This window comes from Podarcis liolepis (assembly GCF_965112155.1).
Source record: "Podarcis liolepis genome assembly, chromosome: 2".
Classification (NCBI taxonomy): domain Eukaryota; kingdom Metazoa; phylum Chordata; class Lepidosauria; order Squamata; family Lacertidae; genus Podarcis; species Podarcis liolepis.
In genome coordinates this window covers 84,578,060-84,604,872 of record NC_139555.1, presented here as the reverse complement: position 1 = coordinate 84,604,872, position 26,813 = coordinate 84,578,060, and the positions used below count along the sequence as shown (strand labels likewise).

The following is a 26,813-nucleotide window of genomic DNA, read 5'->3' as shown; positions in this document are numbered from 1 at the left end:
GAGCACCACCTTCCCTTCTAGGCAACATGTCTATGGTGGGCTAGGCAATAAGCAAGTGAGGGGAGCAACAAATGTTCAATTTTTGGACAGCAGATTTATTTCTGCACACTCGTCTCTGTCCTGCATCCAAACAAGGAAGAAGCATTGATGGAGCTCAAGGGCACATTCAAACCAGGGAAACGCAATCAAAGTGGGGCCAGTGAGGAGAGCCTTGAGGGCCAGAGAGAGAAGCCTAGAGGGCCACATTCCTCATCCCTGCTGCAGTACTATGACAGCATACGGTAAACATAAATCAAATGGCGGTGAAAGTGAAGCTATTGTAAAATACACAGTTGTGGAGTGTTGTGAAGTAGTATGAGAGGTCAAAAATGTGGTAAGAACGCACAGAGAGAAAAACTTACACCAAAAAACAGTTCACTTATTGGCATTCATCTGTCTCGAAAAACTATTGAGTTTATAAATAAAATAAAGTAGATGGATTTCTGCATTCTCTCAAAATGGATGGGTTTGAGGAGACCCACAGCCATGCTTACATAAGAAGGGGCTTTTTGAGCTTTTTATGTTGATTGGTTGAACATATCTAACTGCTGTATTTTAAGTAATGTTGAAAAAGATATTATCTTGAAATATGATTGCAGGGGAGGAGATACAGAATACAGCCTTTTACTTCACAGCTTGTTTTCCATTGCTTTCAAAAGCTCCCAGATTCGCCTGCTCACTTCTTCACAAGTTCAACCCAGGCCCAAAAGAAAAACCAACAGGTTGTATCCAATACTAGTCCTATACAAAGTAGGCCCAATGAAGTTAACAGATGTATCTAACTTAAGCTTCATTAATTTCAGCAGGTGTGTTCTGAGAAGAGCTTTGCTTAAGGAGAAGGGGGTTAATTATAAGAAGTTTTTTTTAAGGGCAAGCTACAAATTCAGTTGGGTGGAGCCAGCCACTGATGTCATAAAGCCAGTGGCAAGAATGTTCTAGAAGTGTGCTTGGCAGGCCAAACATCAGATCTCGTTAAGCTCTCTGCCCTCTTATCTCAAGGAACCCTTTCAGTTCCCATTTACCTGCTTCCACAAACGGCAAGAACCAAGGGATCCCTCCACCCCACCAAACCAGAAATAGGCAGGTGAAGAAAACTGACAAAGAAACGGGGAAGAGCCGAGAGCCCAAAAGTGATGAAGCAACAGTTTTTCTAATCGAACGAACTGAGGCCTTCATCCTGCAAACCCCAAGTGTGAGTGCTCCTCATTATCAACCTCAATCTGGACATGGGCATGAGGGTGGGTAGAGTTGGAGGGGAAAGGGGGTGTTGTTGCTGAGAAAACGATGCAGGGGAAAGGAAAGGGCTTCCGGTTTAGAGATAGTGTCTTCTGGTGCCGTGCTGATTCATGAGCTTTAATCAGATCTCTGTTTTCTTTCCCCACCCGTATCTTTTGTGGGTGTCTGTTGCTGTTTTTTTTAAAGAATTTATCTTTCATGTCTGAGCTAGGTTTCCCCACCTTATTGCTCTGCTGTATTGGAAGGGGAAAAAAATACATATTTAAAAGCAAAGTACTCTCCTATGAAGCCTGTCTTTGCTCTCTTTTCAGTGATAAGTTTCAATCTGTGCAACCCCAAATTAAAGTTCCACATAGAGCCTTGTTCCCACATTAACATTTTGCATTCTGTGCCCGCCCCCTTGATTCCTTCTCGTGCCACACAGCTCTGGTGTTGTTACTCAGGGCCAACAACATTCATGGTTGAAAATAACGTGTATCGTGGGGATAACTTCCCTCAGCAGGCCAACCATAGAGTTCACTACTTGATGGCTCTTTTCTGGTTCTTAGCTGGCATAGCCTCCAACATTTCTCCCGATGAAAATAGGGACATCGTAAGGAAAAGCAGGGCATTCCAGTATCAAATCTGAAACCGAGACGGCTTCTGTAAATTTGGGACTGTCCTTGCAATATAGGGACACTTGGAGGGTCTGAACTGGCGGCTTGCCACATAAAGTTATGTGGCCTTGAAATGACCACTTGGGCAAGTTTTGTTTGAATTCTCCTCAGGATGCAAATATCTGACCAACTCACAAAGGCCAGACGCTTGCCCTTTATGCTCCTGCAGTCTCATCTGATCAGAATAAAACTCGTATGGACGTGAGTTGGTAGGAGTTTTGTGACCCATAGCAGCCTCTGTCGACTGCCAAGCATTCCAAGTGGAAAATGGGCTCCAGTATTAAGAATTTATTTGCTGGCTGTGGGCCCCTCTCTCTGATTCTTGTCCTACAGGCACTTTTAACAATGCAGAGGAGCTGCTTGATCATTGGGAAGTTTGTGTGCTGAAGGTGCTGAGCTGTGCACAGCTCCTTTGGCTAAGCTTCTGTGTAAACATCATCTGTTGTTAATTCAGTCCAGAATTTTTGCAAACAAAATTTTCATTTCTCTTTCCCTCTCAACACAACCTCCCCTCCATCCACAAACCTGCCTTTTTCTTTTTCGTCTTCTCTCTCAATTATTATTTACATTCTTAGAAGGGAAGATTTTCATATGCAAATGACAAGAGCTATTTGAACAAGGTGCAAAGATTCCCTTTATGGTATAATATTATATCCTGGCAGCATATATTGGAGGAGCTCCACAATGCTGGATGTGGACATAAGAGATGCTGACCAGTCCAATAGGTACTTCAGAAAAGAAGCAAAGTGGAAAATGAGAGAGAGGGGTGGACAGCCAGGAAGTAACACTGAGCTGATTTGGATTTAACATTGCCCACCCTTTCCCATGTTATTTCATATGTGAATGTAAGGATCCAAACCTGCGTATTGTGAATTGTGGCTTGAAGCACAGCAGGGACTATTTGGACCTCAAAATAATTGTTTATAATTTGATATCTAAAGGATAGGGTGGGTGTTTGGGTTCCAAAGATGGCATGAAAGATTCCAAATGAAGGTGTGGTTGCTGGAAAAATCAGCTTCCAAAGCTAATGTACTATTTTGTTTAGCTGGTTGGATTGTATTGGTTGGATTGTATTGTTGGTTTAACAAGATAGATTTTAAAAAAGAGTTAGCACTTCCTAGTAAAACTGCCTGAATGTGATGCAAAGACGTTTGGGTCATAATTTGGAGATGTTGAACCAAGCTGAACATAATGGGTATCTAAATCAAAAGCCTACCAGCGGGCTCATCAAACCCCCTGGTTCTGCTGCATGCAAACCAGGTGGCGGTGGGTTGTCAAGGCCAAACTGGAGGACTCTCAGGAAGAATGGATGGATCACAGGTTGTATAGTGCCTGAGCTAAGCCATAACCTTTCGCTTTCCTTGATGTGCTTGGTTTCTAAAGCCAGAAAATGTATATGTGTGGGGGTGGGGAGCAGTCAAACATAATCATACACCAGTATAGCCTGAACTAGCACACCATAGCAAGAGTTGCACCATGTGATTCTGTGGATCATGTTGCTTAGCTCTTAGAGAAGGTCCTGAGGAGTAGGACTCTTAATAAGAAAAAAAATAAAACAATAAAACTTGCAAGATTTAGGAAATAACAAGCAGAATGACCGTGAGATCACATTGCCGTGTCCATCTTCTCTTCTAGAAGGGCTTTAACATCCCTTATCAAGATATGTCAGAATTTGGACTGCAGGTTCTCCAGGGTAGGATAGAACTTATTTCTAATCAGTGCACAGCACATAACTATGGTACCCTCTAATTAGTAAAGTACTTATCTCCTTAAGCCAAATGAAATACAGCAAGCACCAGCTCTATTGGGGTTATACCATTGTGCTGCATTCCGTTATGTGTGTGAATCAGGCCGGAGTGACCTGTTGCGATGCGAGGGTTTCTGCTTATTTTTGCACTAGAGGTCTGCTGGAGCAGGCTTCAAGGTACAGAACAGGCTATAGCTTTTCAGTGACAAACTGCTCCCCAAGAAACTTAAGTGGCAGAACATTCAGGGCGGTCCAAAGAGTGTAGCTCTTCACACAACCCAATACTAATGAGTGGAGTTCACGACCACAAGGTGTGATGATGGTCACCAGTTAAATGACTAGATGGTTAGGGAAATTTGCAGAAGATAGGTCTGGCGATGACCATGACGGCTATATGGAATCTCCATGAACATAGGCAGCATGATACTGAATTCCCATTGCAGGTGGGAAGGTGGGGAACAACAGTGAAGGACAGCTATTTATTACCTTCATGCTCTGCTCAAAGACTTCCTGATAGTATCCCTACTATGGGAAGTGGGATGCTGGGCTTGATGGACATCTGACCTGGCAAAGTTGTCCCTAGTTTCTTATCCATTTAGTGCAACAGAAGCATTAGGACAGAGGCAGCCAACCTGTTGTTGAGTTCCAAGTCCCATCATATCAGGCCATAGACCACATTGGCTGGTGTTGATAGGAGCTGGAGCCTAACAGGTTAGCCACCCATGATTTAGGAGGTGGGACTTTCATTAGGCATTGACCTGCAATGGATGATATCCAGTGTTTGCTTGAAGGAGTGTTGTATCCTTGCTTTGTAGGACTGGCTGCACACCTAAGGTCTGGAGCATCTCAGCACACCAAAGGCCAGTTTTGCACATGATCCTTCATGAGGGATCTTGCTACAGCTGGCTTTGCAAGGAAAATATAAACCTTTCACCAATCAGAATGCTCATTTGCATCACAAATGCCTGCCCCCCTTATGCACAGTTAGGTGGCATTGGCATAAATAGGAGAGGTTTCATTCTGTATTGTTTTATTTGGTGTTTTAATGTGTTGCCAAACACTTTGAGATTTTTTTCTTAAAAATATAAAACAGTATAGAAATGAAATGAATAATAAAAATAAAATAAAATAAAAAGTTGATGATTATAATAAGTTGATGATTATAGTATATAGACGGAGTCATATAGAATGGGGATTGGCCCAGAGAGCACTAGCTGATTTGTTCATTGCATTGAAACCAGAAGTCAGAGTGATCCAGAAATTCAGCAAATGTTCCAGAACCTGTTACTTGTTCCAGTTGTTGCAAAGTAATTTTTCCAAGATTTGTTGTGTGCTTTCCCAGACGTACAAAACAATACCATTGGGCAAATGACACTGTGCCCCAATAGCTCAGGAAGTGGCCGGTTTGAGCTGCGTACCTGGAAAAATGATGCAGAGGGGGGCCTCAGAAATAATTAGTTGGCGCTAATCAGTATGACAGGCCTGGGTTTTTTTTTTAACATCATATGGAAGATAAGTCTCTGATGCCTGATTCTGTTCAGTTCTCTTCGAGGCTGTGATAAGAAGGTGGTTGCTTTGTCAGGGTTACTCACTCTCTTCTGAGCAGTTTACTCAGCCCTGAGCTCGTTTAGATAAGACAAACATCTAAACGCCATTTCCGGAGATCCACGCCATGCTTTGCACTCAGGCAATGCTTAAACCTTGTGGTTGGTTACCAGAGACCGAAGCCAGCGATCTCGAAAACAGTCTTTTAAAGGCTCTGCCGTAACCCTTTCTGAATCTATATAAAAATCCTCCCTTCCAGAGAATCCCACCACCTCCGGTTCAGAGGAGCAGAAACAATTCGTGCCTCCTTTAATGTGCCTTGCATTACTGGTTCCCTGCCTCAAACACTTACACAGACTTTCTTCGGGGCAGTGAGGGGTCTAGCAAAATACTGTGCGTCATGCAGGAATCTTCCTCTTTTTCTGTTTTAGCCAGATCAGTGCGGAACCTAAGAACATGAGTTTGTGACATTCCTGATACAGATACCATAAAAAACATCTAAAAATAGTTTAAAGAACAGTGCAAATTAAGCATCTAAGGCAGAGAGCTTTTCATCCAGCCGGAAAATCCACTTTAATTGCCTAAGCCTAAGGTTCTGGTATGTGCTTGAATCCTTCCTGGAAAATGGCGACTGTCTGAGGGCACCCTAAGACTTAAGGAGGAGGAAGCTGACAGGCAGTGCCACCCTCTGGACTGGTTGTAAGATAGAGGGCAGGCAGGTGGGGCAGGTGGCTGATGTGGGCAGGCTGAGACCCCAATGGGCCTCCACTAAGTTCCACCATAACAGGGAGCGTTAGCACTTGCCTAGGTGCTGAAGAACGAATCTCTCTCTCTTTCTCTCTCTCTCTCTCTCTCTCTCTCTCTCTCTCTCTCTCTTGTCAAAGTCAGGTTGACCTAGCTGCTGCATTGCACCCACTCTCGCACAGAGCATCCACTGCCTCCGTCTCACATGAGGGAGCTGCAGTCAAATATTAAAAAGGCAGCAGGAGCATTAAATTATTCTCCAACAGAACACTGTCATCCCTCCCATAAAACTATTTTGACCTGTAGTTTTCTGTGGAGTCTATTGCTCTTAAATGTGCAATGAGAAAGGAAATTAAAAATTAATCTTTATTTCCATCTCAGCAGAAAAACCTTAATTCTCTGCATTGAAATTATACTCATAGTCCAGGACAATAAATTATAGTTTTAATTGCAGCTAGTCACGGCCAATCAAACTGGCAACCCCCACCCCTGCCTGCCTTCTCTTTCTAGATTTCACTCCTCTGTCCTAAAAAAATTCATGTAGTGATGGAGAGAGAGAAATCATGTGTACAAAAACCTAAGAAACCAGGACACCTGGCTTCAAAAGTAACTTTTTTTTAAATCATCTCTTTTCCCCTCCTTGTCCCCCACCCCACCCCACCCCCAGGAAATTAGTCTGAGAGCTATAGGTCACAAGTTGCTCACAGTTTATTCAGTGTTGCATGCAGATATAACATATATAGGTACTACTAAAGTACAATTTAGTGTGATGTTCTGAACTCTGCTCTCAGAGAGTGTATATTGGGAGGCATCAACAAGTCCTTCTTCAGCAGCTTTCCAGCAGATAAGTGACCTAACCTCAGTGCAAATGTACCGCTTATCCAATGGTGGATACAAACCATCATTTTTCCATCCACTTTAAACTATAGTTTCATACTTGTAACAAATACTTAACCATGGTTTCCATAGCTAGATTAACCATGGTTAATGAAAACATTACAGCTGCGTAAGACCTTAGCATGGCCATTTAGATTGGTGTCAAATCTTGGATTCAGTTTTTGCTTTTTATGATAGTGGTTGCTGTTGTCTCTTCTAGGCTGTGTTGATTCTGGCATTTTGTGTGTGTTCCCCATCTTTACAGGCTCTTGCATATGCACAACTCACAGGCAGATCCAGGGAAAGTCTCTTGTGTATTTTGTCCCACATATTGTGGAGATTTCCTCTCCTTACTCCCCACTTCTCTCTCTCTCTCTCTCCCACCCTCTCTTTCCCCCCATATCAATCATTCCCCACCTTGAAAGCTTCCTTGGTTAACTGCTTATTTCAAAATCATTATTAATGAATTTGCTCAGGGATTTTGGAATTTAATTAGCCTCTTTTGAACCGCTCTCTTACCGTGTTTGACTAGAGAAACAGAAAATCCCTCCATGACTTGTTTGCTTTCCTCCTCCTTTTTATTCTCCATCTAGAAGTGCAAAAATATAACCAGGGAGGGTGGGCTGTGTGTGTGTGTGTGTGTGTGTGTGTGTGTGTGTTATTGGTTGCTTGGAGCAGTTCACTTGGTTCGGTTTGGTGTTGCTTTTCAGGATATAAATTAGAAGGATCCCTGGAAGCAAGCTACTTGCTTTCTGAGATGAAGAGGCAAGATAACATTGCTTTTGGTAGAAGGCACAGAAACCTCATTTTGCACCTCTATATAGCATTTGTCAAGCTGATGGCATGTTGGGACAGCCCCATGGTTATTATGGCAGCCATGAAGTCCCAAGCCATCCCAGAGCTAACCACTTTGGCTGCATTGGCTGAGCAAGAGGGATACTGTGGCTGCAGTCCAAGCCTGTGCCTTCGCTTAGTTGTTCCTCTTCCCACCCTACCCTCTTTGATTCCCCTTGACAAAGGTATCTGTCAGGAAGAGTCTCTTGCAAAGACAATGGACACCCTTGAAAAACAATGCACACCCTTCAGGTAGATTACCAGTGATTGCTCTTTTCAGGTGTGTTGCCTTTCCTTTAGCTTGGTGTGTAAGGAAAGTGGGTAAATGCAGGTTCTTGAGTTCTGGTGGATTTATGTTATATATCTTTGGCAGGGTACTTGCAGACAGGTGCATATTGTGAGATCAGTGCTGCTCATCCACACAAGCTTTCTATTTATTTATTGCATTTATATTTGACCTTTTCTCCAAGGAGCTCGAGGTGCTGTATATGATTCTCCCTCTCCTCACTTAAACCCCACAACAACCCTATGAAGTAGGTTAAGCCGAGAGACAGTGGCTGGCCCAAGGCCATGAGAAGAGCCTGCTGGATCAGACCAATGGCCCATTCAGTCCAGCATCCTGGACTTACACAGAGGTCAACCAGATGAGCTTCATGGCTGAGTGGGGATTTGAACCCTGATCTCCCTGGTTGGTCCTAGTCCAACACTCTGACCACTGCATAACACTGGCTCTCAGTATCCACGTAACATTGTTGGCATCAAAATGCCAACCATTTACCCATTCCCTGGAAAATCTAGTAAGTTAGGAAAATAAACATACCAAAAGTCTCTTGCTAAGGATCTGTTCCTGTAGCCCTTTTCGTATGCTGCGTTTTAGCTATTTGGGCTCTGCCCCCAAAACAGCCTGCATACAGTTCAAATATAGTCAAAGCAGAATGAAAATCACGAGTTACAGTAATCAAAATTCAATAAATTGCAACACAGGTGTCTGCTACAGGTGCTGCTTGCAACAAAACAGAGTTAGTCCATAAGTAGCAGAAGCGATGAAAAGTCCTCATTGCTTAAAACCCTTGCTGTTGTTAGTGATACCTACCACTTTAAATAGCCTTACATCTTTCCCTACAAACTTCTGATATTACTGTAAGCCTTACAACAAAGGGAACAGTAAGAAAGGCTAGTACTGTTCCCCTAACAGTATACAGATGCTTGTATACTAAGACTGGTGGCCTTTTAAGACTGCCCACTGAGATCTCAGTGACTCAGGCTAGAGCCACTCATGGTGCAGAGGAGGGAGAAAAACTGTACTTACATGACACTGTGAGTTAGGGACAATTTCTTCCCAACCCCATATATGGCAGCAACACAAATATGATAACAAAATTAACTCACTGAGACTGTCAAGGGGAATTTTTCTTTTCTCTCTGGCCCGAGTCCACCCATATCTGGTGTTTCGGCCCCAGTTGTAGGGCTGATACTCTACTTCCCAATCAGAAAAATTGGCAGAAGAAGCTTGTCTTTTCCAAGAGGGGCAATGAGGTGGATTTTGCACTTAAGTGCTTCCAGGTATTTGGGTGTCAAGAGCTGTACAACCAGGAGCGCACACTGTTAATTGTTCCGCCTCATTTTGCTGAGTGGCCGTGTGCCAGAGCGCCTGTGTGTCCCTGGTGAGTGCTTTAAATGGCACAGTGTTTACTTGGAGATTTGCCTAGGACATGCAGATTGCTTCAGCATTTGATGTCCCCATCTCTGCGGCTGCAAATTTCAGCTTCAGGTTAGGTGCTCTGCCTTCTTTGAACTGAAGCAGACGGACACCCTTTCTCACTCCAGCCCATTCCTCAACAGACACTGAAGAGCCAGAGACAAAGTGCTTGTGTGGTTGCCATTTACTTTATTGGATTATCTTTCTGACGGACGTTTATGAGTCACTGATGTTTTCCCCTGCCTCTGTAACTGAAAGGAAGACTGGCCAAGGGAAAGAAGAATGCATAAGGGGAGACTGATCTTAACCAAGATTTCTCTAGAAACATGCATTTGTCTTCACTGCCAGAGTCAGCACCAGGCATCAGCATTGTGGTGCACCTGCTGTTTGAGTCCCAGGCCACAGTCGGGGACCCACCGCCAATATTTGGAGCCCCTGGTTCCCTCTACTCCTCTTCCTCCACTTTGCTCTTTCCTGTTGCTGCCTGCCTGTTCACCCTCTCTAAGCAAACAAGTAGTGAAATGAGTGAAGCCTGTCCATAAGTTGCACCCTCTCCTGCAGGGAGCTATGTGGATTGAACTCAGAGATAGAGGCAAGCAATAAGGTGGCCATGTGTTCCGCTTTACACAGGACAGTGCCCTGTTTGAAGACATCCTCGATTTGAAGGGCAGTCTGACCTAATGGTTGTATCACTGCATTCACAGAACAACTTCTGTGAGCGCAGCAGAACTGCCCCCTCTCCCCCAAGCATGTCCTGCCTCCAGATCTGCTCTGGAGGGATGGTAGGACATTCTCTTGTGGGGTGTCATTTTTTTTAACAAATTCCCTGCATCTTTGATGCTCCCTCATCACAAGAAACAACAGTCCATGTTCCCAACTGCAGGAAATGCTAGAATGCAATGGGAGGCTTATGCCAGCATGAAGAGTAAAGCTCCCGACACTGTGCAAGATTTGAAGACGGGATGCAATGGACAAAGAGTGCCGAGTGCTATGTCTATTGTGTAGAAGCATGCCTGGTCCCACAATGTAATAAATATAAATATGCATCGGCCTATAAGCTCCTCTGCCTTTAACACTGGCCACTCGCTGGGTGTGCTACGTGAAACCACAATTAATCAACCCTGCAACGGTTTCAATAGGGACTGACTTCCTCACATCAGAAATGGGTGCAGATAAAATTTTAACCGGAAACAGGATGTCACGTAGAACATGCAGCAGGTGCTTTCTATTATGCTGTTGCTTTGTTTATAAAATTTATATATCCCCTTTCTTCCATACTTCTCTCCCCACAATTTCCAAGGCAGTGTTGCCTTTATTTGGCCAGAGTTACAGATGCTGGAAGATCATTTGAAAAACAAAACCTCAGAGTTGGAGTTTAGTGTTTAGTGCGGGAGGATGCTCTTTCAAATGTTGTGGCCATGTCTTATGGTGCAAAACATCTGGAGTGGGAGATATAGCAAGTCAGGCAGCTGTAGTTTTACATTTACAGTATTATTAAAAGTCCAGATGAGGATGTGCTTTTCCTGCTGACTACAAGACTTGCAACGGTGAGGTTCCTGGTATGAACAGGTCTGACCATTTGCTTTGGCTGAAAAAATGACTTATCAGCTGAAAGTGACCAGAGGAGAAATGTGGTCCATGGCATAGTTTTGTAATATGCACCCAGTCAGGAGAGCATAGATGCATCTCCCACAGACACATAGCAGGCTGTAATGGTTCTAGGGGTTGCTCGTGCGTAAATCGTTGCCACACCTGGCTGGGTTGCCTGGGTGAACCCTTTCTGTCTGGACAGCCACTTGCCTGTGGCTGTCTCAATCGCTGGCAGAATCCGTCAGTGGGCGTTTCTTGAACTTCTTCCAGCAAAGAAGCTCTTTGACGCCTGGTCTCCGCCTAGTCTCCCTGTGCGGAAGCCTTCTGCGTAGGGAGGGTGTGGGCAGCGGAGGACCCGTGCTCTCCCCACTGGTCCCCGGCGAGGAGTCGTGGAGCCTCCTCACCGATTCCCCCATCTGCCCCCCTTCTCCACTGGTACTACGCTGATTTCCTTCCCCAGAAGATGTGCTGCTTCTCTCTCTCCCGGGACGCTCTCCGGAACCCCTCTGGAGCTCTCCCTCTCCCTCAGGCTCCGATGGCAGTTCCCTGACACAGGCTATGGAGAGACCCACTTGCATGACTGGAAAAATGTACCACCATCACTGCCTAACTCTTGTTGCCCACTGTAATATGCAGGTGGTTTTTACAAGCCTAGTTTTGGTTTTGTTATATGTAAAAATTGGTACTTTAGAGAACTGTTTGTCACAAAGCTTTTAAATAAAATAATAATAAAGTTACTCTATACCAGGCAAAAGTGACTTAAGTTTCTTCCAAGTGCTGCGGTAAAAGCAAGATTTTGTGGCTGGGACATTTGGCTACATTTCAATGCAAAATCTTCATGGTTGTTTTAAATCCTCTGTGTTCTTCATGGATACTTCACTATGGAGGAAAATGTTGGGAATGTTACTAAGCCTTTTACTTCTGTCACAAATTGCTTTGTGATTTTTTCAGCAGTGTCTGGAAGGAGAATCCATATAATCACAAGGATGCAAGGTTAATATCACTTGTATCCTGCTGCCCCAAGGGTAGCAGAGTGATACTGTAAAATACAAAGCAGTACGCCACTGATACACAGTATTGATTTTGTTAATACATTACATTTGTTATCAGGCAAAGGACAAGTGGTTTCTTCTAAATAATTAATATTGTGATTTAAAGCACTGGATAAAAGAGGCAAAAAATCTCTTAGAACCTCCTCCTAATGCCTTTCCTTTTTTTTCTTTCTTACTCATTTCTCCCCCCTTCAGTTCCAGTGAGGAATGGTTTAACGTTGAGGAGGAGAGGAGGAAGAAGATTATTAAACAAGAAAAAATAACTGGCCAGGAGACCATCTGAGCAAAGGTAAGGAAGACCATTGGGACAAATGTTTCACAGAAACTGGTGCAATTTAGATATGGAACTGGGACTGACAAATCATAATTTCAAAAATGAAAGATGCTGCGGATTAGAACTTTGAGTAAGGTGTTCAGTTTTCAGAGTTCTTCGTGCTAGAAGGCTGACCTGGTTTGTGAACAAGAGATGTGTAAAAATCTATAGGAACAGAATAATGAAAGGTTTAGATCTCTACTTATGATTTAAGAATTGTGTTGTAATAATAATAATAATAATACCCCACCCATCTGGCTGAGTTTCCCCAGCCACTCTGGGCAGCTTACAACACATATAAAAACATAGTAAAACGTCAAACATTAAAAACAGGGCTGCCTTCAAATATCTTCTAAGAGTTGTGTAGAATAAGAATAATTATTTTATTATGTCTCGGAAACATAGTCATTATCCTAGCAAATGGGTGTTGAGTAATGGCTAAGGGACCTCTTAACAATGTATTAAGTAAGAAGCCACCTGGTTTGAATTGTGCCTCTGCTCTGCTCTCACTAGGTGGCCTTAGCATCTCATCCTCATCTGCAGTATTGATATTGGCTTACCTTACAAGGTTGTTGTACGACAAGTTTATGTATATAGTACACCTAGGACCCCTGCCTTTGGCTGCTTGAATTACAGGCAAAGAGTACCCACCACCATGACCTTTTTTTGCCACCCATAAGAATATAAGCAGAGTCATGCTGGATCCTGTTCTCACCATGACCAACTAGATGCCCATGGGAAGCCCCCAAGCAGAACCTGAACAGCACTCTCCTCACTTTACAAATGCTCCCCAGAAACCAGTGTTCAGAGGCACACTGCCTTCAGCAGTAGAGGTAGAACTATTATGAAGGGCGTACCTGGGGGTTGGCCAGGCTGGCTCCTGCCAAGGGCACAAGCCCAGGAGGGCACAAAAATTGCCTATCTCCACTCTGGCTCAGAGTGACTAGGAGCCTACCCACTCATCCACACACTCCCCAGGCTGCTCCTCCGCTGCTCTGGGTGGCCAACATCTCCTTGCCAAGGGTGCAAGGGATGGGGAAAGGGCGATGGATTTGGATTTGATATCCCACTTTATCACTACCCGAAGGAGTCTCAAAGCAGCTAACATTCTCCTTTCCCTTCCTCCCCCACAACAAACACTCTGTGAAGTGAGTGAGGCTGAGAGACTTCAGAGAATTGTGACTAGCCCAAGGTCACCCAGCAGCTGCATGTGGAGGAGCGGAGACGCAAACCCGGTTTCCCAGATTACGAGACTACCGCTCTTAACCACTACACCACACTGGCTCAAGAGATGAGGGTGCCAATACTTCTTCCAAGGGTGCAAGAGAGCCTAGTTATGCCTCTGGCCATTATAGCTAGTAACCCTTGGTAGCTCCATCCTCTCTGAATTTGTCTAATCCTCTTCATTTAAACCAATCCAAGTTGGTGGCCATCACTCTGTCTTGAATCCTATAGTTTAACTATGTGTTGTGTGAACAAGTGCTTTCTGGATCTTCCAAGGTTGAGCTCTATTGGATGTCCCCAAGTTCTAGTATTATGAGACAGAAAACCTTCTTCTCCCTATCCACTTTCTCCATACTGTGTATCATTTTATACACCTCCATCGTGCTCCCTCTTCACCCTCCTTAGCTACTGTTTTCAGGAGGCTGCAGGAGGGACTGGAGCTTAGCTTAAATAGAGGGGGAGATTCATAGTGTGAGGCTTAGCAATTTCATTAAGGGCCCACCTGCCATTGCCCCCTTTACCACTGCTGCCATCCTGTGCATGCTTACTAGGAAGTAGGTCTGATTGAATTCAGTGGGGTTTACTTCAGGGGCGCAACGCATTTGCTGTCTCCCTCACCTCTTCAGTATCCTCCCATCCACATTCCCTCCTATGACATTGCAGCTGGACACACCAGTGAGGAGTAACTCTCAGCAGGCTGTGAGTAATGAGGTGCTGAGGGGAGCTCTCATCCCACATCCCAGGTTCCTCAGCATCGGCTCCACTTCTGACCGGGCCTCTGAGTCTTTCAAAGGGGCACTGCTACCGGCAGCTCCAGCTCACTTTCCTCTGCCTACATTCTTTGCTATGAGGACACATGCTCTGCAGCCTCCAGAGCTAAAAGGGGCTGCCCGCAACCAATAACTTAATTGAAAACATCAAAGGAGACCAAAAAAGAAAGAAAGGAAGAATTGCACAAGATGATGGGACACTGCTGTCGAGCTAAGCTTTAACCTTGCTGTTGTTTGCCAAGGTTTCCTCCTACCATCGTTGAAAAAACAACAGTGGCGGACGTGGGAGGCTACATAAGTACCATAAGTACAATCAGAGCAGCAGGGAGCATTTAGCATCTAGCAAACGTCAGTAGCCTCAGCATGTGTGTCTTTGACCTGTGCCTAAACAGGCTGCTAAAGGCCCTTTGCTCAAGGGTAGCGTTTCTCCATCAAACCCCCTCGGCAGCACAAACCCATAACACGTCCAGCATGACTAAGCCGCCTTTGGCAAACCAGAGCAGCACACGGAAACGCAGTTTACCTTCCCACTGGAGTGGTACCTATTTATCTACTTGCACTTTGACGTGCTTTTGAACTGCTAGGTTGGCAGGAGCAGGGACCGAGCAACGGGAGCTCACCCCGTCGCGGGGATTCGAACCGCCGACCTTCTGATTGGCAAGACCTAGGCTCTGTGGTTTAACCCACAGCGCCACCACCCAAGAGTAAATACAGTTTACACCTCTTCTCCTCTCTGGGCTAAGTGCCTATCTCTGAAGTTTTCCTATTTTGGTGACCTGCCTTGTGCTGCTCCAGGCTCTCTCCCCATTGGTGGGCTTTCTCCCAATTTACTGCCCAACATTTTGGTCAGGTGATTTTTACTAGCTTTCACCATCATCAGAACATCGTGAAGATTTGTGTATGCTCCAGGCATGTAAGTTGAACCTCATAATTTGCACAAATAATAACTTAACTTGTGTTTGTGGCAATGGGGATACACATACACACAAACAAACAAACAAACAAACAAACACATACACACACTTTCATTTTTGGAGGGGAAAGGGGGGTATTTTTGCCTGCCCACATTGCCTCACCCAGCAATAGAACGAGGCCCCTGGAAGGCTGGGCAAGTTCTGAGCCTCAGGCTGATATAGGTTCCCTATCCCTGGGTAGATGCAACCAATTAAAAAAAATGAATAAATGAAATGGGTGTGTGCTGTATGGTGGGTCTCAGGTCTGAAAAAGACTGACGTCTGTTGCTGCTTTACATACAGAAGGTCTCAGTTTCGATCCCTGGCTTCTTTAGCTAAAAAGTGTAAAGGTAGCAGGTGAAGGGAAAGATATCCTCTGCCTGGGAGTTGCTGCCAGTCAGAGTAGAGTAGACCATACTGGCCTGGATCAGCAAATAGTCTTACCCGGCCTATGCAGCCCATGTCTGAAACCTTAAATATACCGGTAGGTTGTGTGAACTGGCCCAGAATCAGTTATCACTTCTTTTGCTATCCCCACTGCTTTTTTAAAAAAAAGAAGAGTTTCTCTTTCTAAAGGGTTTCATTCATAGGGAGGAGACAAATATCATTCCTATCACAAATAATTAGAATGTTTTGCAATTCTATACAGCCTTCCATCAAAATATCTTAAATAGGAATGTTTCACATCTAGGAAGCGTCCTCATCATTAATAGTACCACGTGCTTTCAGAAAAGATGAGCACCTACTTCAGGAGAGCTGCAGGAGTGTGTGGGGGGGGGATAACTCCCTGCTGAGCTCTCTACTAGTCCATTTGTGGGTGCATCAAAACCTTGGGTTTTGTGAAAAGTTGTTAAATAAGCTCCCGGGCAAAAATAAAGGATCAAAGGGGATCTAATTAGCTGCAGTCTGCTTATGAATTGTGGATGTTCACCTAGCTTTATAAATTGACACATTTAACATTAAAACTCAAAGCAAAAAATGATGTAATTATTCCCCCCTCCTTTTTTCTGAGGCTTAGGTTTAATATCTTTATTGAAAATTGGGTGCTTCTATTGCATCTCAAGATGCTTTATTCTATGCAATCTGGAGCGAGTCATTTTTCATGTTGAATTGTAATATGGTTTAAATGATAAGGGCCTGATTCAGAAAGCTTTTGCCTCTGCTGGTAGTCTGACAAGAAAGCTCACAGCCCAGTAATAACCTGAAGATAATCTACAATTTGATTCTTTGTGCTCCTCTTCACTGTTTCAAGAGGGGTGGCGGGGTGGGAAGAAGGTGGGATTTAAGCTTGACACTGGGACATTATAAACCACAGGCTTTATTAATATTATCACTTCTTTTGCTCTTACAGCATGACAGTGCTTTACAAGCCTTTTTTATTTATTATTCCTCATTCAAAACAATCCTGTGAGGTAGATCGCTATTGTTCCCAAGCCTATGGCAGGGACAGGAGCTGAACTCAGGTCTCCAAAATCCAAAACCCAACACTCTATCCATTGGTGGGGAGGGTAGAATTGAAGCAGATATGTTTACATTAATTTTTTGTAGCTATAGTTTTATTTAAAAAATAATTTTCATTTTGGAAGTTGAGGAAGCAAAATTGTTATGTAACACCGCCCACCAAGACGAGTGGGACAGCCTGCAGTGGGAATGAAGAAGGACTGAAAGAATATAGCATCAGATACAGTAATAGCATTTAGCAGATAGATGGAGATGGGATATGGGTACTATGTGCTGCTGACGTAGATTGTCTTGGTGTCTCCTCCTCAGTATGACTGGGTCGGGGGATTTTTTTAAGAAGTAAGCAATGGGTGACCTAATATATTTTAGTTAAAAGAAGGGAGAAGAGCATTGAGGAGACAATTGTTTCAGAGATTTCTCCCATGTTTTTGTTTGCTGGACTTGGTTGTGTGTTTCATTTGTTGCTCTCTGATCATTTGCCTGCACCGTGTCTAATGAATTTTCATGGATTAAATCTTTCCTGTTGGCTGAATTTGGCACCAGAACCATGAGCAGTGCAGGGAATGCAAGAAGGAAACGTCACATTATTTTAATCCTGGTCAAGAGCAGTAGATGTTGATGATGATTTTACCCTGGAGAAGGAAATCAAATGGAATAATAGATATTCTTACTCTTCCTTCCTTCCACAAATTTTAATCCCACTTTTCCATAAGTGGCAAAATTATAGAGCAAGTAATATAAATGTTACCTTTTTTACAGCAGGCTAGTTTCTACGTACACTCATTCCTTTTTCCCTGTCTGCCACCCAAGCAAGCAAGACGCATTATCTGAGTTCAAGGAGACCCATCAGGCAAAAACCCTCAAGGAGGGAGTGAAGCAATGCCAATGAGGGGTGTGGACTGGAGAGGGGGGTTTGGCCTGGGGGGTAGTCTCAAAGGCCAGATAGAGATGTCTGGAGGATTGCATCTGGCCCCTAGGTCTGAAGTACTCTGCCATTACTTAGAACCACCCAAGGTCACCCAGGGAATTTCCTGGGGATTTGAACCCGCACCTCCCTTATCTGTGTCCAGTTCTTCCTCCATTTATCCCAGACTGGATTTCCCACGTTTGCCCATGTTTGGCACTAAGCACAGAATCATGCAAAATTCATGGTTGTCCTTGGGAGATAAATAAAAGTTTTCACATAAAGAAGGTCACTTATTATTATGGGCTTCTTGTGAATTGAACGTTTGCCCTCCTTGCTGTCAATTATTACCTTGGCTTTTCAAGGGTTCTGAAAAGTATGAGAACTTCTTAAGGCTATTCTGAAGTGATAATAATCAAGCAGAGGTCCAGAGAAGCAATTGAGTGATATTCCAGTAAGTGGCCAGACTTTCTCTCTCTCTCTAGAGAATACCCAGAGGTGCTGCTTAATGACCCGAGCTTAATGACTATGGGTATGATTCAACAATAAGCAGTTTTAGGTCCCATTGATTTCAGCAAGCGTACAGTTTGCATGAGCAAAGACCAAGGCTCACAAATGTTTGATGCAGCAACATACACGATTTTTCAGAGAAACATTTTAAAGCCTCAGAGAACGTAGAATGTGCTACAGCAGAGATCCATGGGTTACACAGATTCCCCTATCACCCAGCATCCAGGATCTGAGAGCTATTCTGCACACCCATTTTTTGGACAATCATTCCACTGAAACCTGAAGCAACATGAAGGAGCATGAAGGTTGCACAGGAAATTTTATTTATGCATATACTTATACACTGCCAACTCATAGAAAACATCAAGTACTATGAAATGTAAAACACCACAAAAACGTTACAAAATAATCGTACAAACCACTGGCAACTCAAGAACATTATAAACATTTTGACACAAAAAGGCCTTCAAGAAGTACCTGAAAGTCAAAGGCCAAATCTCTGCTGGAAGAATGTCTCAAAGCATGAGACAAACACACTACATACCCAGCTTCTAGTTGAAGACAGCTGGGCCTCTGAAATTCAGGGGACAACTAACAGTGGTCCTCCGTATGATATTGGTGTCTGAGCAGTGATGTAAGGGCTCAGATGGTCGTCAAGGTATCCTAGACCAAACATGCTCAGGGCTTTATATATTAACACAAGAACCTTGAACCTGTTCATATGAATAGCCAGTGCAGATGTTTTAGCAGAGGTGTTAGGTGCTGTCAGCCATCTGCAGCCTTACATAGATAGAGCACATCGCAGTAACCCATTACCAATGAATGGACTATAGTGGGCAGGTTTTCTAGATACAGCTGTGGCTGGCACACCAGGCGAAGCTGGTAAAAGGCACTCCAAGCCACAGAGGTCTCTTGGACCTCTAACAACAAAGATGTGTCCAGGAGTAGCTCTAAACTACATACATGCTCCTTTAGAGGGAATGCAACCCTAACCAGAACAGGCAATTGGTCTATCTTCCAAGCACAGGAACCACTTTTGAGGATTTCCAGACCAATGAAGTTTCCTTCTCATGGTGTGATGTCTGTTTATATAGCACTCTTTTTTCCTGTATGTCCACTCCTGGGTCACCATGAGTGCAAGTGAGTATAGTGATGTAATCTGTGAAGTCATTTTGCTCTGTTTTAAAGTGTGTGTGTGAAGCCCATTCTGTTTTGCACGTTGCTTCCCTTTCATAATTTTGATGCTCTTTCATAAGCTTTTGGAAATATTTTCAAGAACTTTGACGTGTGTTTTGCAGCACGAATTCCAGCCATAGAATAGAATCATAGAATCATAGAGTTGGAAGAGACCACAAGGGCCATCGAGTCCAACCCCCTGCCAAGCAGGAAACACCATCAGAGCACTCCTGACATATGGTTGTCAAGCCTCTGCTTAAAGACCTCCAAAGAAGGAGACTCCACCACACTCCTTGGCAGCAAATTCCACTGTCGAACAGCTCTTACTGTCATGTAGCCCATAACATATTTTGGTTTATAAAATTTTACTACACACATATGATATATGTGTATCTGAAAAGGGGATGGAAAGTGAAACTACTGCAGCAGGATTTATTATTATGAAAAGAAAAAGTTTTTCAAAAATATATATTTTGAAAATAGTACTGTCCCATGGTCGCAGAGTTCCAGTCAATGTATGCTTGCTATGATGAGGGCACCAAATGCCGTATTAATGTGATATTTCATAAGCAATTTCAAAACACGGGAACCTTGATCACATCCCTAGGTGAGAGAGAAAGAAATAGACATTTTCTGGGGCTTGTTGCAGCAACACAGCAGACTTGTAATGGACTCATATTGTCCCTGTTGAGAGACATTGTGCTTGAAGTGGGGGCAGGAGAGGCAGGGAAGCCTGGCTGCAGCTGGGCTGTGAGGGCTGCCTTCAGGTAGGCATGAGTGACTTGCCAATGTACATGTGTTACCAAAGGGCAGCAGTTTTGCAGCCTGAAAAGGCAGCTCGTTGTTCCTTGGTCACTGAGCATGACCAGTCTTCAGGGTAACTCACTGGGGGTGGAGGAGCGGAGGTAGAGAATACGTTCTTGTCAACAGAACTACAGGGTTACTATTTAATGAACCAGATAGGCAGGTAGAACGTTAAACAGCAGTTACACATCAAAAGTGAGCAACTTGTCCTTTGTTTTCTGCAGGACGTGTGTGTGTGTGTGTGTGTGTGTGTGTGTGTAAGTAATTATTTACACTGCAGGGGCTTTGAATCAGGTAGGTTGGTAGACAGACAGACAGATAGATATGCTTAGATTTCATTGTCAAGGCAATTGTTAGGATTCTTCCACAGCAAATAGCCACATGCTGAAACTCTGGAAATGTTTTTTTTAGACTTGCTGAGTTTTATTTTAATGGGTTCCCCACCCCCACCCCTCATTCTAAAGCTTTATATTGCAGTGTTGTATTTTTAATTTTTAATGCACTTACGAGGCTGTTACTCATTTTTTTTAGTTACTGTGTGTGAAACACTTGAAATATTTGCCCTCTGTGTTGGCCCTGCAGTATTAAGAATAAGAACTTACATTTCCACCTTTTATTACATTTCTATCCCACCTTTCCTCCATGGAACTCATGGTGGCCTACATTCCTTTCCTGCACCCCCCTTATCATCACAACAACCCTGTGAGGTGGCTTAGGCTCAGGAAGGTTTTGGGGTGTCTCCTTATCCTTGCCATAACTGATACGCAATCCTTCTGCTTTTCTGGAGTTTTTACTCTAGTGTTTTTAATTGATGTACTGCTTGCTTGAAATCTATAATTTTCTTATCGCTTATGGCTTGTTTGTTAGCTTCTTTGAACTGTACCGTACAAGAAAAAGTGAGATATAAGGTCGAGATCCATGATGGGATTCCCTTCTTCACCTGTCTGCTCTGGACAGTTCCCCAACATAAGAAGAACTCTGCTGGATCAGGTCGATGGGTCATTCAGTCCAGCATCCTGTTCTCATCGAGGCCAACTTGATGGCCATGGGACCAGAATGCAACAGCCCTCTCCCCATTTGTGGCTCCCAGCAACCGGCAATCAGAGGCTGCCTCTGAGAGTAGAGGTAGAATATAATCATTACTGCCAGTAGCCATCAATCGCCTTATTTCCCATGAATTTGCCTGACCCTCTTTCAAAGCCAACCCAGGTTGGTGTCTATTGCTACACCTTATAGTTAGAATTTAGGGCAGAGAGGCTACAAGGGAAAAGGGAAGATTATTTTTTATTATTGTTACTTCATCTTCATCACCATCATCATTCCTTTCAGAGTTGTATGGTTGATGGAGATGCCCTATATAATGCAGTATGCTTTGCACACTTAAAAATGCACTCTATAAATTCCCCAACCCAGCAAAGGTTGGCTATGATGAAGGCTGCAGCTCTTTGCAAACATGCCATATTTTTCCATGTGTAAGATGAGCTTTTTTCACCCAAAAATGAGGTTTGAAATTTAGGGTTGTCTTATACACTGGTAGTGCTGAGGGGCGACAGGTGAATGGTTTTTTGGCGCAAGCCTGAGACTGTAAGCAGTGATTGGCCGCTTGATTGTTGGGGGGGGGGAGATGCCAAAAATTGCTCACCAGCCGGAACGAAGCTCGAGATTGGAAGCGGCAATTGTAAGCGACATGAGCAGTTGTGTGCTGCGTTCTGGCGGGTGAGTGATTTTCGACATCCCCCCAAATAATCTTCCCCCAAAGCTTAATCCCCCCATTTTCTAAATTTTGAGGCCCCCAAAATAAAGGGTGTCCCATAGATGGAAGAGTACGAATTGTGGAAGTAAGCCCCCTTGAATACAGTGGGGCTTACTTTTGAGTAAATGTGCACGGGGCTGGGCTCTGTGTGAACAGCTCAAGCCATTGGTGTCAACAAGCTCTGCAGCTGAAACCTACGTATTTGTAATTGGGAGTAAGCAAGTATCACAGAGTTCAGCTGAACTTATTCCCAAGAAAAGGTGCCTAGGAAAGGGCCTTGTGTCACAGATAACTTTTGCTAGACTGGGACCAAAGGCTGAAATCCTGTGTGTTCCTCTTGAGGTGCATGTTTCACTGAACTCAGTGTGGCATTCAGCTAGATTTCACCGTATTTTTCGCCCTATAGGACGCAATTTTCCCCCTCCAAAAATGAAGGGGAAATGCGTGTGCGTCCTATGGGGCGAATGCAGGCTTTCGCTGAAGCCTGGAGAGCGAGAGGGGTCGGTGCGCATGGACCCCTCTCGCTCTCCAGGCTTCAGGAAGCTATCGCAAGCCTTGGGAGCCCGCGGGAGTTCCCGTTGGGCTCCCTAGGCTTGCGGATAGCAGCTTGCATCTTGAAGCCTGGGGCATCTTGAACCCCCGGGCTTCGTGCAGATATCAGGCAGCCCCACAAGCTCGGGGGAAAGCGGGGAGGCGGAGCGTCGCCATCCCGCTATTCCCCAACCTGGTTTGGAGGCTGGCGGCGGGGAGAAGCACGCTTCTCCCCACTGCCAGCCCCACAGGCTTGGGGGACAGCGGGGAGGCGGAGCGCCGCCATCCCACTGTTCCCCGACCTGGTTTGTGGAGTTGCCTGCATCCCGAAGAGAGATGCCTGCATCCCGAAGCCTTCGGGCAGATATCCGTAAGCCTGGGGAGACTGGCGCGACTTCCCGCGGGCTCCCTAGGCTTGCAGATAGCAGCCTGTTCTGGGGGCTGGGGTTGGGGGAAGCTCGGGCTTCCCCTGCCCCAGCCCCGCGCCTGGGGAAGAAATAATTTTTTCCCCTTTATTTCCCCCCCAAAAAAACTAGGTGCGCCCTAGGGGCCGGTGTGCCCTATGGGGCGAAAAATATGGTACTTGGACTAAGTTGGGCCCATTAATTACAGTGGTCTGCTCTGAATAAAACATAATACTAACCAGTGGGATTTACTTACAATTAAACATGTCATTTATTTATTTCATGGCATTTATATCCTACCTTTCCTCTGCCATGCAACAATTTGCATCAAAGTGGTTCCTATGTGGTCACCCATCCAGGCACTGACCTGAGCTGGACCTAGTTAGCTTCAGCAAGGCGGTGGCTTTCATCTGCCAGGATGGGGCTACAAGGCTGCTTGTTTTCCTGTCACATCTTGCTGTTAAACAGTGAAGCATATCCTTCCCAGATACCCAGTTCCTATAGCAAACAGTACCCCCCCCCCGGAAGATTCTGCACACATGGAATTGCAGAATATAAATACTCCAGCCACTTTGCCCCTCTCTCTCCTGCTGTTCTTGCCCTCTGCCCAGTGGCTCTGCTCCTCACTTTTATATGACAAGCACCCAGCACTATCTCTTCCTCCTTCCAGCGTGGCTCCCTTTGCATTGACATAGTTCTCTTCTGTAGTTCTCCTTGCTGACTGTTTATGTCATCACCGTTTCATAATGTGGAAAGAACAAGAATCTCCGTGTTGCTTTTTGAGTGCCTCTGAGCCATCGGTATCCTGCCCTGTTCATCATGCAGGCGTTCAGAGTGAATGCACATTGGAAGTATGACAGCACTGCGGTTGGTTTTTATTTAAGAACATTTTAACTTAAATCTTTATTTGCAAATTTAACAAAGAGGGGAAGGAAAAATAAAAGGATTATAAATAAGAAATAAGAAATGATAGAAAATAATAATAATAATAATAATAATAATAATAATAATAATAATACCTGTGACAGCAGCTCACATTAATGATACAACAACCATCAGTGCACCCGTCTTCTGTTAAACATATAAGTTAATGTAAGCCCTCCAAATGTCCAGATAGTTATCCCCACAAAACTGATGTCCATAAGAAATGTGTTCAAATGTAGCCAGGGTGGTGGTTTCCTCAGACCATTACTTGATAGACATAGTGAGGGTAGCCTGCGTTTTAGCAATCTAAGAGCAGGAACCTAAAATACAACAACTGGCAGTGGCAGCTGGCAACCTTGTACAAGAGACCTGTATGGAAAGACAGCCAAAGAGTAGCAAAAGAAGTCCAGGTAGAATCAAAGGTGTGAGAATAGGTGGAGGAAGGAGATACAAGGGGATCAGAGGTGAAAAGACAAAGTATTGCAAACTTGACATTGATTCTGAGGTGTGCTGGAAGCCAGCCTAGGGACTTGGGGGAAAATAGCACTTGGGTTTGTCTAAGGTCTACTCAAAGAAGACCCACTATAATGAATGAACCTAAGTTAGTTGTGTGTGTGAGACCTTTCATGGATCTACTCAAAGTAGGGCTAACATTGGATATAACCCATGGTCACTTGAAGATTGACTTGTCCTGCCCTCCCTGTCTTGGTGTCCAGAGGCTGAAACTCCCATCATCCTTCACCACTGGCCATGCTGATTGGGCTGGTGGGAGTTGGGAGTCCAGAAACATCTTATTTGTCATAAGAACGTGAGATGAGCCTGCTGGATCAGGCCAAAGGCCCATCCAGGCCAGCATCCTGTTTTCACAGCGCCAGTGGTATTAAAGCATTACCTGCAATGCATATCTATTCCATTGCTGATGAACCCACAGCATCCTGAGTACATTGTTCCATGGCAGGGGCATAGGAACCTTTGTTCACAGTTGTTTTCTCAGATGTGATGAGAGGGAAAGGATTTAGCTGTCCCACATGCCATCAGGGAATGTTGATTTTTCCAGCCCCCAGGCAAAGGACTTGAGGAAGCCTTCTTGGATGCCTCTACCTGGCAATCTTTACAATTAGGGGTGGTGACATATATTGCCAGAGGTTCAGAGTGACAAATGCCAGTCCAAGACTCTCAGATTCTGATAAGCGGTGTGTGTGTGTGTGTGTGTTTATAGCTACACAACAAAGCAATCAAGAGCAGACACGGAAGCAGGAACAGCAGGAGCAAAGGGAAAAGGCTGAGAAATGTCACGTGGGAAAGAAAGAACAAGTGTACCCCAAAGAGAAGCAGAAGAAGCAGCTGACGCCAAGGCCAAATTACCAGCAGTCAAACTGAAGGCATCAGAGGCCAGCACAGGGCCAAAGACGGAAACAGCAAAAGAGGCAAGGTCTGATGCAATAGCCAGAGCCGCAGAGAAGGTGGCAAGATCACAAATTGCATTGGTTTTGCAATCGGCAAAAGCAGAGGTAGAGCTTAGACCTTTATATATTATTGCTGTTGTAACTGTTGTGATTATTATGCCGCCAATGTACAAAGTGCTTTTCAGATTAACAGCAAGCAGGTTCTGCCCTTGAGAAGCTTATAATCTTAATTTCAGCAGTGGGAGTCACAAAGCAGTTACATGTACTGAGGCTGTTTTGGTAGAGGAGTGAGCAAAAGGCTCAAAGGAAAAGGTGGATTTTGAGGAGGCGTTCTCGGTGGGGGGGTTGGATTAATTATGGCGAGAGGACAGAAAGAAAGAGAAACCAAAGGACTCTTGAATGGCTGGGGAAGGACTGTAGCTTAGTGGCAGAACACATGCCAAGCATGCAGAAGGTCCCAGGTTCAATCCCCAGCATATTCAGGTAGGGCTGGGAATGTCCCTGTTTGAAACCCTGGAGAACAGCTGCCACTCAGAGTAAGGTAAAGGTAAAGGACCCCTGGACCGTTAAGTCCAGTCAAAGGCAACTGTGGGGTGCGGCGCTCATCTCACTTCAGGCTGAGGGAGCTGGCATTTGTCCACAGACAGCTTTCTGGGTCATGTGGCTAGCATGATGTAGGCATTGCTGAGCTGGGTGGTATTAGTCTGGTAGCTCCTTACATCCCTATCTTGGCTTGGACCATGATGTCAGTGCAATATGAGCACGTACTTCAAAGCCAAACTCATTCTCCAACATCACTGTTTTGCCGAAGAAGAGTAGACCGGAGAATCCCTTAGATTCCCCCAGAGCAAAGTTCTGATATTTGCATTGACAATTCTGATAAATCTGTTGCTGACTTTTTAGCTGAGGCACAGAAGAAGAAATCCAAGCTTGAGACAAAAGGATACTCTTCTGAACAACTTGGAGGAAAACGGAATAAATGAGACTGAAATGCAATGAAGGCAGAATGTGATCAGTAGATCCATGGTATGTAGTGGGAACAAGTGAACCTTCTTTGAGTAATAGCAAATCACACCCATTAATGGTGTGTCTTCCTTGGGAAACATCAATAAACATTGATCAATAAAGATGCACAGAATTCTGAAGTTTATTGTCTAAGCGTTTGGAAGGCTGGTGCCATAGTATTGTTTTCAATGCAGGGAGAACATCAGAAGGATAATGGGGCAGATGAAACAAGCTTTGGTGAAGGCAGCATGTTCCTGGATTCAGCTGGTGCACCGCAACTTTGGACTTCTGTGTTCATGTGTTTACTGCAATACCAAAACCCTTTTCGCAACTTCCCTCCACATATAGAGGAAATGCAAAGAGAGGGGAATGAGACCATACCCACTCCTTACCCCCCACCATGTTAGCAGCTGACCCAGCTTCTGAACTTTGCATGTGGAGCTGAAGGCCTGGAAAGGGCCACCTGGGTGCATACAGTTGTGTGTGCATAGGTGTTATCAGGATTTGCAATTGTTTGACACATCCATGGACACCCATCTTTTATGTACCCAGGTGCATCTTTTCAGACCTCCAATTCTAGGCAGCAGTCTTGGGGGCATAGCCCCATTTCCTTCTCTACATTTGGAGGGAGTCTATGAACAGCGATGACTTCAGTGT

The 26,813-nt window shown here is 44.5% G+C and overlaps 1 long non-coding RNA gene across 1 annotated transcript; it reads left to right on the top strand.

The window, feature by feature from the left end:
• The first annotated feature begins 266 nt into the window (after nt 1–266).
• LOC310700220 lies at nt 267–26,278 on the top strand. The gene is made up of 5 exons (XR_014522497.1): nt 267–281; nt 639–1,231; nt 12,214–12,307; nt 24,965–25,256; nt 26,055–26,278. It is a non-coding gene; the product is annotated as an uncharacterized lncRNA (long non-coding RNA).
• The last annotated feature ends 535 nt before the right edge of the window (nt 26,279–26,813 follow it).